The 14,018-nt window shown below is 41.6% G+C and overlaps 1 protein-coding gene across 2 annotated transcripts in view; it reads left to right on the top strand.

Moving 5' to 3' along the window:
- The first annotated feature begins 344 nt into the window (after positions 1–344).
- Positions 345–14,018, top strand: part of grm3 (glutamate receptor, metabotropic 3) — a 68,789-nt gene continuing 55,115 nt past the window's right edge. The window contains exons 1-2 of one of the 2 annotated variants that reach the window (XM_019888412.1): positions 345–365; positions 13,197–13,251. The gene's annotated coding sequence lies outside the window, so the exon portion shown is untranslated. Of the gene's footprint in view, positions 366–3,711; positions 3,839–13,196; positions 13,252–14,018 lie in introns of those variants that run through there. The other variant, XM_019888411.1, reaches the window with a different exon arrangement.

Genomic DNA, 14,018 nt, shown 5'->3' with positions numbered 1-14,018 from the left:
GGAGAGGATGGTTAAAGGTAAATTCTACATCTCTTTTCTACTTGCTCTGTTTCTGTTAGCTCATGTTGGTCCGAGTGGTAAACACGTACATAAAAGGATGGCGGTGGCGGGGCTGTTGGAATGGCTAAGTTTTCTTTTTATCCAATAAAAATGTCTCCACGCAAAGATCGATTTTTGTTGCTAGGAGACTGAAGCATCCTTTGGCAGCAGGCTTCAGCTCACCACGTCTGTTTTTCCCTCCCTCTTTCTCACTCTCTCCCTCTCTCTCACTCTCACATACAAACACACATTTTCCCTCTCTCTCTCTCTAGCAGACCCAGTCAAACTTCCAGCAGAGAAAGGATTCACAACGAGACAACAGTAAGGTGAGTAAAAAAACAACCTCCCCATCTCTCTCATCTTTGTTAAGATAACTGAGAAAATACATTGTATGTCTGTATCGTAAATTGATGTTGAACTTTGATTTTTCACTTCTACTGATCGCAAGAAGACACATTCTGTTCGGTGGTCCTCTGCAGCATATGTGTGACTGACAAGCTGAAATGATGCAGTCGTGTGTTTGAAGTTCTCATGGAAACGTACGTCGGCGTCTCATGCGTACAGGTGGACCATCTGATGACCCCATGCGATCTCGCCTCAAAATCCTTTAAAAGTGCACTCACGTCAACAAATAGTCAGTTTTTTTCTGGCAAGTAAAGGTGTGGAAGTCGCAAGCGTTTGCATCCAATCTGCATGAATTATGTCACGCCACCCTTGCAAAAGGCTTAACTTTGCCGTCTGTTAGAATGCGACACACTTTAAATCAAACGAAGGTGGAGAGCTGCATCTTATTGTGGAAGTGTGACCTTGCTTTCTCCTTACTTTTTAAAAGAATGCACATCAATGTTATTCATATCTGGGACTGACTATAACATTAGGTACGCCTGCACGTCTCCAAAAAAAATTCTGCTGTTACAAAACAAAAACGGCATCTCAAAATTCTCCTTCTATGTCAAGCTCCTTTTCATCATTTATTTGATAATCAAATAGTTGTATCAACACCTCATCATTTGATTTCACTTCCCCCACTAGTTTCTTGTTGTGATACAGTACCGTATATTTCTTTTAACAACAAATTGAATTTGAAATTCAGCTATTATTCATTTAAGATTAAAAAGGGATTTGGTGGGGACAACATGCTTGTAATATCCATCCTCCATTCTATTTTCTTTATTTGATTAGGGCATGGTTGTGCTGGAGCCTATCCCAGCTGACTCTAGGCGAGAGGCGGGTTAAACTCTGGACTGGTCGCCAGGCAAATATAGACAAACAACCCGTCATGAACCAAACATGCAAGTTTTTGGAAAGTGGGAGGAAGCCGGAGTACAGCATGGGCTCTTTCAATGTTTTCATGTTGATCGGCGCAATTGGTGTTAGGGGCCAAATTAGAATGGTCCCCGGCATCGCTTTTTCATGGAAAATCATCGAACTTCGATGGTCGGATTAGACGATGTCGGCAAAAAAAGCTTGAGCATTTAGTGTCGCCCTCTGTCAAGGTTACTTGCTTTCGATTGGGGCTCAAAATGACTGACTGCCTGCCAAATTTCAGGCATAGGTACGAAAGACTTTCATGCATAACATGCTTACCCGATTCCACATCAATCGCAGAAACTGCCATCTGGGGCAAATATTTTTGTAGTTTGCATGTTCAGGACCCCTAAAATGCATACATTCACACGCAGATACTTTAAAATCAGAGTTTTGGGGCATGTCCTAAGAATTAGGAGTACAGTGATTTTAAATTTATGATACAATTCCTTGTAGTGGAGCTCATTATCTTGGACCTAATATTTTGACTAGCGAGAGTACATCCAAAATTAAAGCTGCTTAACAATGTTTGGAAGAAGAATGATCAAATATGATAAAGAGCAAAAAAAAAAAGAAAAAAACGCTTCACAGAGCAGTGAACTGAGCCCCACCAAGTAAAGATCCACGATAAATGATTGCCAACACAAAAAGGATGAAATTAAGCTCCTCCCCTCAGTCAAAGCAATATTTTTACCTACCATGCTCATGTCACGGTTCTCTGTATGAAAAATCCTGAAAAAATGTCATGAAAGTAATAATACCTCCAACAATATTAATTTGTATAAACTGATCTTTTGAGGATGTGCAGGTGCCATGTTTAGTCCAGTGTATTGTCTTATTGTTAGTGTAATAACCTATGTTGTGCTATGTCAAAACAAGAAAAAAAACACAACAAATTCGACAAACAAGAAAAGTCCAGATGCCTCGATTCAGTCTTTGCGAAATACAATGACCCAGATGACTGTCAATCTACAGACACCTCAAGATTTTATTTTTATTTTTGCTGTGGTGACAGTAAGATAAAAATAACATGGGCAGTTATGCTCTTAGGTTAATGGTACTTCCTTTTTATGTACATATGCCTCGATTCAGTCTTTGCGAAATACAATGACCCAGATGACTGTCAATCTACATACACCTCAAGATTTTATTTTCATTTTTGCTGTGGTGACAGTAAGATAAAAATAACATGGGCAGTTATGCTCTTAGGTTAATGGTACTTCCTTTTTATGTACATATTTGTGTGTTTGTGTGTGCGATTCGGGGAGTAAAGGTGGGTCAAAAAAGATGAATAGATGTAGGAAGCGGGCATTTGGTAACGTGTGTCAAACCTTGACGATACTCCTGTGTGGGTGTGCATGTGTGCTCTGCATAGATGTATTTTGTGTGTATTCAAAGGCTGTGTGTTTTTTTATGAGAGAGGGGGCGAGTCTGCAACATGGCCTTGTGTTTCAGCACTTCTCTGCTGGTGAATATGCTTACATGAGCTCCTGTTGGAGCACCTTGATGATGATGATGTGTGCGTGTGTGTGTGTGTGTGTGTGTGTGTGTGTGTGTGTGTGTGTGTGTGTGTGTGTGTGTGGTGTGTGTGTGAGTGTGCGCGCGCGCGTGTGCGTGCGTGCATGCATGCGTGGCCTTGTAGCTTCCACACAACCCCTCTCACCGGACTATGCAGTGCACTGCCTCAGCAATGGGAAATTATCAGTGATGCTCGTGTGTGTGACATATTAAGTGTCTCTCTACTGTGTTTTTACACAGCAGTGGTGCATTTCTGTGGTAATGTCAAAAGAAAACCTGTTCTAGTCAACTTTGGACATGTCGCTATTCAATCACAACCATCTGACAACACACTTGGGGATAGTACCCGGGTCATCGGCTTGAAAGTGCACAGCAGTAACCCCTGAGCTAAAACTCTGGGTCGCAGAAATGCCAAATTGCATTATAACCACAATGGAAGATATAACTGAGGCTGGCATCCGTTATACATTTTCATATGAGGGATCTTTCATGATGTATTCGCTCCTCTCTCTCCCAGCAGCTAATCCAAAATTAAAGCTGCTTAACAATGTTTGGAAGAAGAATGATCAAATATGATAAAGAGCAAAAAAAAAAAGAAAAAAACGCTTCACAGAGCAGTGAACTGAGCCCCACCAAGTAAAGATCCACGATAAATGATTGCCAACACAAAAAGGATGAAATTAAGCTCCTCCCCTCAGTCAAAGCAATATTTTTACCTACCATGCTCATGTCACGGTTCTCTGTATGGAAAATCCTGAAAAAAATGTCATGAAAGTAATAATACCTCCAACAATATTAATTTGTATAAACTGATCTTTTGAGGATGTGCAGGTGCCATGTTCACACACACACACACACACACACATACACACAGCGGCAGCATCCTCCCTCTCAGCGCGACTCCTCCGGGGATCGGGAGCAGACCCAGTCAAACTTCCAGCAGAGAAAGGATTCACAACGAGACAACAGTAAGGTGAGTAAAAAAACAACCTCCCCATCTCTCTCATCTTTGTTAAGATAACTGAGAAAATACATTGTATGTCTGTATCGTAAATTGATGTTGAACTTTGATTTTTCACTTCTACTGATCGCAAGAAGACACATTCTGTTCGGTGGTCCTCTGCAGCATATGTGTGACTGACAAGCTGAAATGATGCAGTCGTGTGTTTGAAGTTCTCATGGAAACGTACGTCGGCGTCTCATGCGTACAGGTGGACCATCTGATGACCCCATGCGATCTCGCCTCAAAATCCTTTAAAAGTGCACTCACGTCAACAAATAGTCAGTTTTTTTCTGGCAAGTAAAGGTGTGGAAGTCGCAAGCGTTTGCATCCAATCTGCATGAATTATGTCACGCCGCCCTTGGAAAAGGCTTAACTTTGCCGTCTGTTAGAATGCGACACCCTTTAAATCAAACGAAGGTGGAGAGCTGCATCTTATTGTGGAAGTGTGACCTTGCTTTCTCCTTACTTTTTAAAAGAATGCACATCAATGTTATTCATATCTGGGACTGACTATAACATTAGGTACGCCTGCACGTCTCCAAAAAAAATTCTGCTGTTACAAAACAAAAACGGCATCTCAAAATTCTCCTTCTATGTCAAGCTCCTTTTCATCATTTATTTGATAATCAAATAGTTGTATCAACACCTCATCATTTGATTTCACTTCCCCCACTAGTTTCTTGTTGTGATACAGTACCGTATATTTCTTTTAACAACAAATTGAATTTGAAATTCAGCTATTATTCATTTAAGATTAAAAAGGGATTTGGTGGGGACAACATGCTTGTAATATCCATCCTCCATTCTATTTTCTTTATTTGATTAGGGCATGGTTGTGCTGGAGCCTATCCCAGCTGACTCTAGGCGAGAGGCGGGTTAAACTCTGGACTGGTCGCCAGGCAAATATAGACAAACAACCCGTCATGAACCAAACATGCAAGTTTTTGGAAAGTGGGAGGAAGCCGGAGTACAGCATGGGCTCTTTCAATGTTTTCATGTTGATCGGCGCAATTGGTGTTAGGGGCCAAATTAGAATGGTCCCCGGCATCGCTTTTTCATGGAAAATCATCGAACTTCGATGGTCGGATTAGACGATGTCGGCAAAAAAAGCTTGAGCATTTAGTGTCGCCCTCTGTCAAGGTTACTTGCTTTCGATTGGGGCTCAAAATGACTGACTGCCTGCCAAATTTCAGGCATAGGTACGAAAGACTTTCATGCATAACATGCTTACCCGATTCCACATCAATCGCAGAAACTGCCATCTGGGGCAAATATTTTTGTAGTTTGCATGTTCAGGACCCCTAAAATGCATACATTCACACGCAGATACTTTAAAATCAGAGTTTTGGGGCATGTCCTAAGAATTAGGAGTACAGTGATTTTAAATTTATGATACAATTCCTTGTAGTGGAGCTCATTATCTTGGACCTAATATTTTGACTAGCGAGAGTACATCCAAAATTAAAGCTGCTTAACAATGTTTGGAAGAAGAATGATCAAATATGATAAAGAGCAAAAAAAAAAAGAAAAAAACGCTTCACAGAGCAGTGAACTGAGCCCCACCAAGTAAAGATCCACGATAAATGATTGCCAACACAAAAAGGATGAAATTAAGCTCCTCCCCTCAGTCAAAGCAATATTTTTACCTACCATGCTCATGTCACGGTTCTCTGTATGAAAAATCCTGAAAAAATGTCATGAAAGTAATAATACCTCCAACAATATTAATTTGTATAAACTGATCTTTTGAGGATGTGCAGGTGCCATGTTTAGTCCAGTGTATTGTCTTATTGTTAGTGTAATAACCTATGTTGTGCTATGTCAAAACAAGAAAAAAAACACAACAAATTCGACAAACAAAAAACAACCTCCCCATCTCTCTCATCTTTGTTAAGATAACTGAGAAAATACATTGTATGTCTGTATCGTAAATTGATGTTGAACTTTGATTTTTCACTTCTACTGATCGCAAGAAGACACATTCTGTTCGGTGGTCCTCTGCAGCATATGTGTGACTGACAAGCTGAAATGATGCAGTCGTGTGTTTGAAGTTCTCATGGAAACGTACGTCGGCGTCTCATGCGTACAGGTGGACCATCTGATGACCCCATGCGATCTCGCCTCAAAATCCTTTAAAAGTGCACTCACGTCAACAAATAGTCAGTTTTTTTCTGGCAAGTAAAGGTGTGGAAGTCGCAAGCGTTTGCATCCAATCTGCATGAATTATGTCACGCCACCCTTGCAAAAGGCTTAACTTTGCCGTCTGTTAGAATGCGACACACTTTAAATCAAACGAAGGTGGAGAGCTGCATCTTATTGTGGAAGTGTGACCTTGCTTTCTCCTTACTTTTTAAAAGAATGCACATCAATGTTATTCATATCTGGGACTGACTATAACATTAGGTACGCCTGCACGTCTCCAAAAAAAATTCTGCTGTTACAAAACAAAAACGGCATCTCAAAATTCTCCTTCTATGTCAAGCTCCTTTTCATCATTTATTTGATAATCAAATAGTTGTATCAACACCTCATCATTTGATTTCACTTCCCCCACTAGTTTCTTGTTGTGATACAGTACCGTATATTTCTTTTAACAACAAATTGAATTTGAAATTCAGCTATTATTCATTTAAGATTAAAAAGGGATTTGGTGGGGACAACATGCTTGTAATATCCATCCTCCATTCTATTTTCTTTATTTGATTAGGGCACGGTTGTGCTGGAGCCTATCCCAGCTGACTCTAGGCGAGAGGCGGGTTAAACTCTGGACTGGTCGCCAGGCAAATATAGACAAACAACCCGTCATGAACCAAACATGCAAGTTTTTGGAAAGTGGGAGGAAGCCGGAGTACAGCATGGGCTCTTTCAATGTTTTCATGTTGATCGGCGCAATTGGTGTTAGGGGCCAAATTAGAATGGTCCCCGGCATCGCTTTTTCATGGAAAATCATCGAACTTCGATGGTCGGATTAGACGATGTCAGCAAAAAAAGCTTGAGCATTTAGTGTCGCCCTCTGTCAAGGTTACTTGCTTTCGATTGGGGCTCAAAATGACTGACTGCCTGCCAAATTTCAGGCATAGGTACGAAAGACTTTCATGCATAACATGCTTACCCGATTCCACATCAATCGCAGAAACTGCCATCTGGGGCAAATATTTTTGTAGTTTGCGTGTTCAGGACCCCTAAAATGCATACATTCACACGCAGATACTTTAAAATCAGAGTTTTGGGGCATGTCCTAAGAATTAGGAGCACAGTGATTTTAAATTTATGATACAATTCCTTGTAGTGGAGCTCATTATCTTGGACCTAATATTTTGACTAGCGAGAGTACATCCAAAATTAAAGCTGCTTAACAATGTTTGGAAGAACAATGATCAAATATGATAAAGAGCAAAAAAAAAAAGAAAAAAACGCTTCACAGAGCAGTGAACTGAGCCCCACCAAGTAAAGATCCACGATAAATGATTGCCAACACAAAAAGGATGAAATTAAGCTCCTCCCCTCAGTCAAAGCAATATTTTTACCTACCATGCTCATGTCACGGTTCTCTGTATGGAAAATCCTGAAAAAAATGTCATGAAAGTAATAATACCTCCAACAATATTAATTTGTATAAACTGATCTTTTGAGGATGTGCAGGTGCCATGTTTAGTCCAGTGTATTGTCTTATTGTTAGTGTAATAACCTATGTTGTGCTATGTCAAAACAAGAAAAAAAACACAACAAATTCGACAAACAAGAAAAGTCCAGATGCCTCGATTCAGTCTTTGCGAAATACAATGACCCAGATGACTGTCAATCTACAGACACCTCAAGATTTTATTTTTATTTTTGCTGTGGTGACAGTAAGATAAAAATAACATGGGCAGTTATGCTCTTAGGTTAATGGTACTTCCTTTTTATGTACATATTTGTGTGTTTGTGTGTGCGATTCGGGGAGTAAAGGTGGGTCAAAAAAGATGAATAGATGTAGGAAGCGGGCATTTGGTAACGTGTGTCAAACCTTGACGATACTCCTGTGTGGGTGTGCATGTGTGCTCTGCATAGATGTATTTTGTGTGTATTCAAAGGCTGTGTGTTTTTTTATGAGAGAGGGGGCGAGTCTGCAACATGGCCTTGTGTTTCAGCACTTCTCTGCTGGTGAATATGCTTACATGAGCTCCTGTTGGAGCACCTTGATGATGATGATGTGTGCGTGTGTGTGTGTGTGTGTGTGTGTGTGTGTGTGTGTGTGTGTGTGTGTGTGTGTGTGTGTGTGTGTGTGTGTGTGTGTGTGTGTGAGTGTGCGCGCGCGCGTGTGCGTGCGTGCATGCATGCGTGGCCTTGTAGCTTCCACACAACCCCTCTCACCGGACTATGCAGTGCACTGCCTCAGCAATGGGAAATTATCAGTGATGCTCGTGTGTGTGACATATTAAGTGTCTCTCTACTGTGTTTTTACACAGCAGTGGTGCATTTCTGTGGTAATGTCAAAAGAAAACCTGTTCTAGTCAACTTTGGACATGTCGCTATTCAATCACAACCATCTGACAACACACTTGGGGATAGTACCCGGGTCATCGGCTTGAAAGTGCACAGCAGTAACCCCTGAGCTAAAACTCTGGGTCGCAGAAATGCCAAATTGCATTATAACCACAATGGAAGATATAACTGAGGCTAGCATCCATTATACATTTTCATATGAGGGATCTTTCATGATGTATTCGCTCCTCTCTCTCCCAGCAGCTAAATGCCCCTTCAACATTCATTTTCCAAACCGCTTTAGCCTCACTGGGGTCGCGGGGAGTGTTGGAGCCTATCCCAGCAGTCTTCAGGCAGTGGGCGGGGGACACCCTGAACCGGTTGCCAGCCAATCGCGGGGCACACAGAAACGAACAACCATTCGTGCTCACACTCACGCCTAGGGACAATTTGGAGTTTTCGCCGTTCAACATTCAATTTTATTATTGATCAGTCGGTCAATGTGTGTCAAATATATTTAACTCGAATCGTGTGTGTTTGCACCCATGCAATAGTGACCGGGGTCGGGAATGCTATTAAAATACTTTTAAGATGTTATGATTATAATTCGTTCATTGAATTGATTTCTACAATGATTCAGAAGGAATGGCCCACGGTGGTGTCATAGTTATGAATGATATCCGGTGACGTGAACCACAAGAATCCGCGGAGCACCGAATCTGCCTCGATTAAATCCACCAAAATCGCATTTGACCGCCTGCGCTACAAAATAAACCTGCTTTTGAGAAGTCTAAAATGGTGTCGATATCTTATGTGACCAAATTTGCAGATGCATTGGGGGGCGAGGCATAAACGCCCGGTAAGGTGTAGCGCATCAACTAAATTCCAAACATGCTGAATTAGTCCATTGCCCCAGCACGAAAATGATGAAGCACTCCTTTTTACACTTGGCGCACCCTACTTTCTGTTACCAAATAGTCAGATGACTCAGGGGGGAGGCAACTCCGTGCACTGAAATGTCCAAATGGGTGCAACACGGCCCCTGACGCACTGGACTAGACTTGCGCTGGCACGAAAATGAAGTTATGCCTGCTTTTATGCCGAATGCACGGGTTCCACTCTACCAAAATAGGGCCCAAAACGTTCAACCAACATTAGCTGTGAGCTTAAAGCTAACATATACTACGAATCGCTACAAGCAGGCTAACAGAAATTAGCATATATGTTAGAATAATTATAAACCATCAAACAACTGCTACTTTATTACACTCATACTGGCAACACAAACAAATGGAGCATACGACAATAATCAGGCAAACATTTGCTCTATGGGAACAAGAATATTAAAGTTACAAAATGTGAAGCGTCCTCTTCCTTTTGCTCCTAATTAAACGGCATTTCTTAAAGTAGAGCTCAGTGCGCTATTTGGCACTGCACTGGAGGCAGACATCTGAAGAATCTGACCTACCAATGTGCCAATAAAAAAAAATGTTTTGAGGAACATAGAATGTCCAAAATGTTCATATGATGAATGTTGGTAAATAGGCCAGTGCAATTGTACTGTGAAAACCCATAAAAACTTTTTTTTTAAATCTGCACTACGGCTGGGGCACAATCTATAAAATATACAGTATCGGAGGCAAACACTGAAATATAAAGTCACCTCATGTTGCCTTTTTACTTCAAATTCAAATTTAAAAGAGCCCTCTACTTGAAAAGTTGCTTCAGTATCCTTCAGCAATGTTGAAGCTCCACATGAAATGTAAACCTCACTCCTACTCCTAAAATGTGACTTCATACAAATCAACTGCAAAAGCCATCCTATAAGTGTTAAAAAAGTGAGTTTAAAAAAAACATGTATGGGATCAACATTGCTGTATATGTAACAGTTTTTCAGCTGTGCCATGATTATAACATTAAACTAATTACCTTGGAGGCTTCCTGTAGTGGTCTCTGCTTTTCAGGCTTTTTTGGTGAGGATGTGTATGCGTTTGTGTTTTAATGCTTTGCTGTTTCTTCTGCTTTAATGAACAGCGCCTGAAGATCGCCCTTCCGTGTCTCTCTCTCTCTCTCTCTCTCTCTCTCTCTCTCTCTCTCTCTCTCTCTCTCTCTCTCTCTCTCTCTCTCGCGCGCGCGCGCGCGCACACACACACACACACACACACACACACACACATATACACTACATGTGTGTGTGTGTGTGTGTGTGTGTGTGTGTGTGTGTGTGTGTGTGTGTGTGTGTCTCGTCATCTCGCAGGTAAATAAGCAGTGAGACTAATGTTGCCTGTCCACAGTTCAGGCGACGAGGGGTCTGAGAGCTTCAAATGTTGTCAGCTGGCTATGATCCTAATTAGACCAAAGGGTGCAGAAGTGGGCCACCATTTGCATTGGCCAGAGCAATTGTGATAACAACCACAATCAATTGGGGCGCTTTCTCTGCAGCCTTACAATTCCAAAGTTTTGATGATACTGAGATATTGCGTCTGCTGTTGTTTTCTTCGCTTTACCTTCAAACCGAATGACATGCATACAGATTTTTTTTAATGTTATCCAAGAATCCCCCACATGGTAAGAAAAAGATAAATCACTATGTATATTGGAACATGTAATGGAGAGAAAACAGAATCCACCTAAAATACCCTTTGTACAGTAGTTGTCAAAGTCTGTCTACTAGGGACTGGTACATGTGTTTCCGGGTTTCGGCGCAGTTGTCATAGACATAAAGTGGTGTATCAACTAGGTCCAGCAAACAGACACACTTGTATGGTGGCCACATTGGCAGGTGCAAAATTTCCATCAGAGGCAATGCATGGACAAGTAGGCTGTGTCCAAATTCACATGCTGCACCCTCCGAAGGCTGCATTTTCAGATGCATGTGATTTACAAATTCTAGATCGACCATTCTCAGGCTCAGTCCTTCGACGCCTTCAAATTCTACTCCTCATGTAGCCTCCATGAAACTAGTATTGATATGTTTGTAGTTCTAATGCTTTAACTAATTATATTCAAACACAAACGGCAGTAACAAATGCAAACATAGAATGCAACAATACTCGCAGGCATATATTCTTTATCCTCTGTGAAAAATATTACTGCAGCTAGATTGCGACTGCCTTTTTTTCTGTTTTTCATCATCAAATCAATGTGTAGCTTGTCTGTATTTATGTATTTCTATAATTGTAGCACGTCTTTGTGTCTCCACTTGGTAACCGCTGGTGCTTCCACCGCCGCAGCGTGGATATGAATCAAGCCAGAGCCGGCAATCACGCATTTGAATGATGCCTCCGCCATTGCCCCCAGGGTCATTACATGACATTTAAGCTTGATAGATGTCTCTTGCAGATGGTTAATTCTGCCTTTTACAGGCCGGCCGTCGTCCAACTGATGGACTCATGGAGTTATCTGACTGGTGGGGACAGCTTTTTTAACATCTGCCAAAATGAGGGGAATTCACTCAGATTTGAGCTCAACTGGAACACAATGGTCAGATAACTGGGCTTACATTACTATGCATTGACCAATTGATCTCTTGACCCCTCACCTAACAGTTGAGAGGTTCTGGATAACAATCTCGGCTCAAATCATCTAGTGTGAAGTTTGTTTGTTTGTTGGTTTCACCCTGGGTTTTCTTCAGGTACTCTGACGCCCTCACACATTCCAAAAACATGCACAATGTGCTCATTGAAGACAATTAATTGTGTGAATCAGAATTTAAATCCCTCCACCGTGACGGCCAATCCATTGTTTATTTATATGTGCCTTGACATTAGCTGGAGACTGGCTCTTTGTTTGTCTACTGCAGGGGTGCCCAACCAGTCGATCGCGATCGACTGGACTGGTAGACAGGTAGAGATGTGTTTGTGTGTGTGTGTTGTTATTTTATAGTTTTGTGTTTGTGTAAACTAGACCGTAAGCATCCTATCAGTTTCACTTTCACAAAAAGTACGGTATTTAAAAAAATAAAATAAAAAAGCAGGTCGCCTTTAACCTTCGGTGGTGCGTGACCTCATCACTGGAAGTTGTTAGCAGTCTACAGTCTGTAATTGCAGCTTGTGATCAGAGCTGTTGCAATATATTTAATTTGTTTTATATGCAATTCACCAATGGCACAGGCAAAGAATGGGAATATGGAGCGCCAGGAGAAGCATTTTAAAATGATACAAGTGAGCTGCGATCGTGATGTTGATGCATTTAACACGCTGCGAAAGTGCGGCCCATGCCTCCGCGTCAGGCAGTGCTTTCATTTTCACAAACTCTTGTATCTACTTTTTTGTCCTGTTTTGTTCATGTTCGGGGCCATTATGGCTGTTGCTCATCATGGCATGCGTAGCAGGTGGGCATGCGCGTGCGTGCGTATGCGTGCATGTACAGTAACTGTCGATAGCAGAGGGTTGGTTGGCTTGAAAAGTAGCTCTTCGGTCAAAAAAGCTTGGGCACCCCTGGTCTATTCTACGTACCCTGACACCGACTGGCAACAAGTCCATTGTTTGTCTCTATGGACCCTGACAATGACTTTCGACCAGCTGATTTTTTTTTTTTTACTGTATGTGCCTTGACAGTAACCTGCTCAAAAGACAGAAAAACAAAACGGCAGAGATTGTCGGTAGGCTGCAATGAAATCTGTTGGGCTTTGTGCTATGTGGCGGTCTGAGCATCGACCCTGCACGGATGCGTGCCCTGCACAGCAGTCCTGCCTGTTAGACGAGTACAGGATGCGGTGGTGGAAAAAAAAAAAAAGCAGGCGCAACATGAGAAGGGAGTGTGCGCTTGACGTGTCCGTCAACTGCTCAATCTCTAGCTCATGATCGTCTCTATTCTTTATTTCTGACTGTTTACTCATGTTCTGCATGTCTGTCTTCAATAGGTGAGAGATGTTGCTAGCTGCAATCGGCCATCTGCTCCGTTTCTTCTTCATTCAGGTAAGGCACTTCTCAAGGTACGGGAGTTCCTTGACTTCCAAGTTTAATTGTGAATGTGACCGAATTCGTATTCCCGAATCAGCATTCCCCATTTTGTGTGGTTTTAGACTGGAAAATTCTCATGGCACAACTGCCCCAAAAAATAAAAATGCCACCAAAATGACAGATTCTGAAATAATGATAACCTCATCTCAATATACTCCCAGATGTGTGAAATCTGGTCCTGTGTAGTTTAACACAAGGATTAGAGCAGTAAGAATGGCAAAAGTTGGTTAAGCAGGTTGATTGGATCGTCTGCCATCTCGTGAATTTAATTGTTCTGTCCGTTATGTCGCTGGCATGGATAGTTGAACGAAATTAATTGTCATGAAAAACGAAATGTGTTTGCTCCAGTTTGGTGAAAATGAATAATTTCACACTAATGTGCCACAGCTAGGGATGGGAACTTGAAACCGGTTCTTTTTGACAGTACAGTATGTGTTAAATGAACAAGCAAGTCTTGTGTTGGTTCTGCAACTTCACCAACTTGGCACTACCATCCAACCGTGTAACATATATTATATTGTTGTTTTGAAGTGAAGACTATTGTATTGGCTCTGTTCGCTCAGAGACAGCAACACACCAAAAGTCGCCTTTCTGTTACATCATACTTGTGCCTCACTCTCATGTGATCAATCAACCTGCACTTAATCCAACTGTTATATTGTGTCACAATTATTTGTATTTGCTCACCAAAAGAGAATCAAAGGAGAATCTGTCAGGAAACT

The sequence above is a fragment of the Hippocampus comes genome, unplaced genomic scaffold, assembly GCF_001891065.2.
Source record: "Hippocampus comes isolate QL1 unplaced genomic scaffold, H_comes_QL1_v1.1 scaffold112, whole genome shotgun sequence".
In the NCBI taxonomy this organism is placed as follows: Eukaryota; Metazoa; Chordata; class Actinopteri; order Syngnathiformes; family Syngnathidae; genus Hippocampus; species Hippocampus comes.
This window is presented reverse-complemented; position numbering and strand designations above follow the sequence as displayed.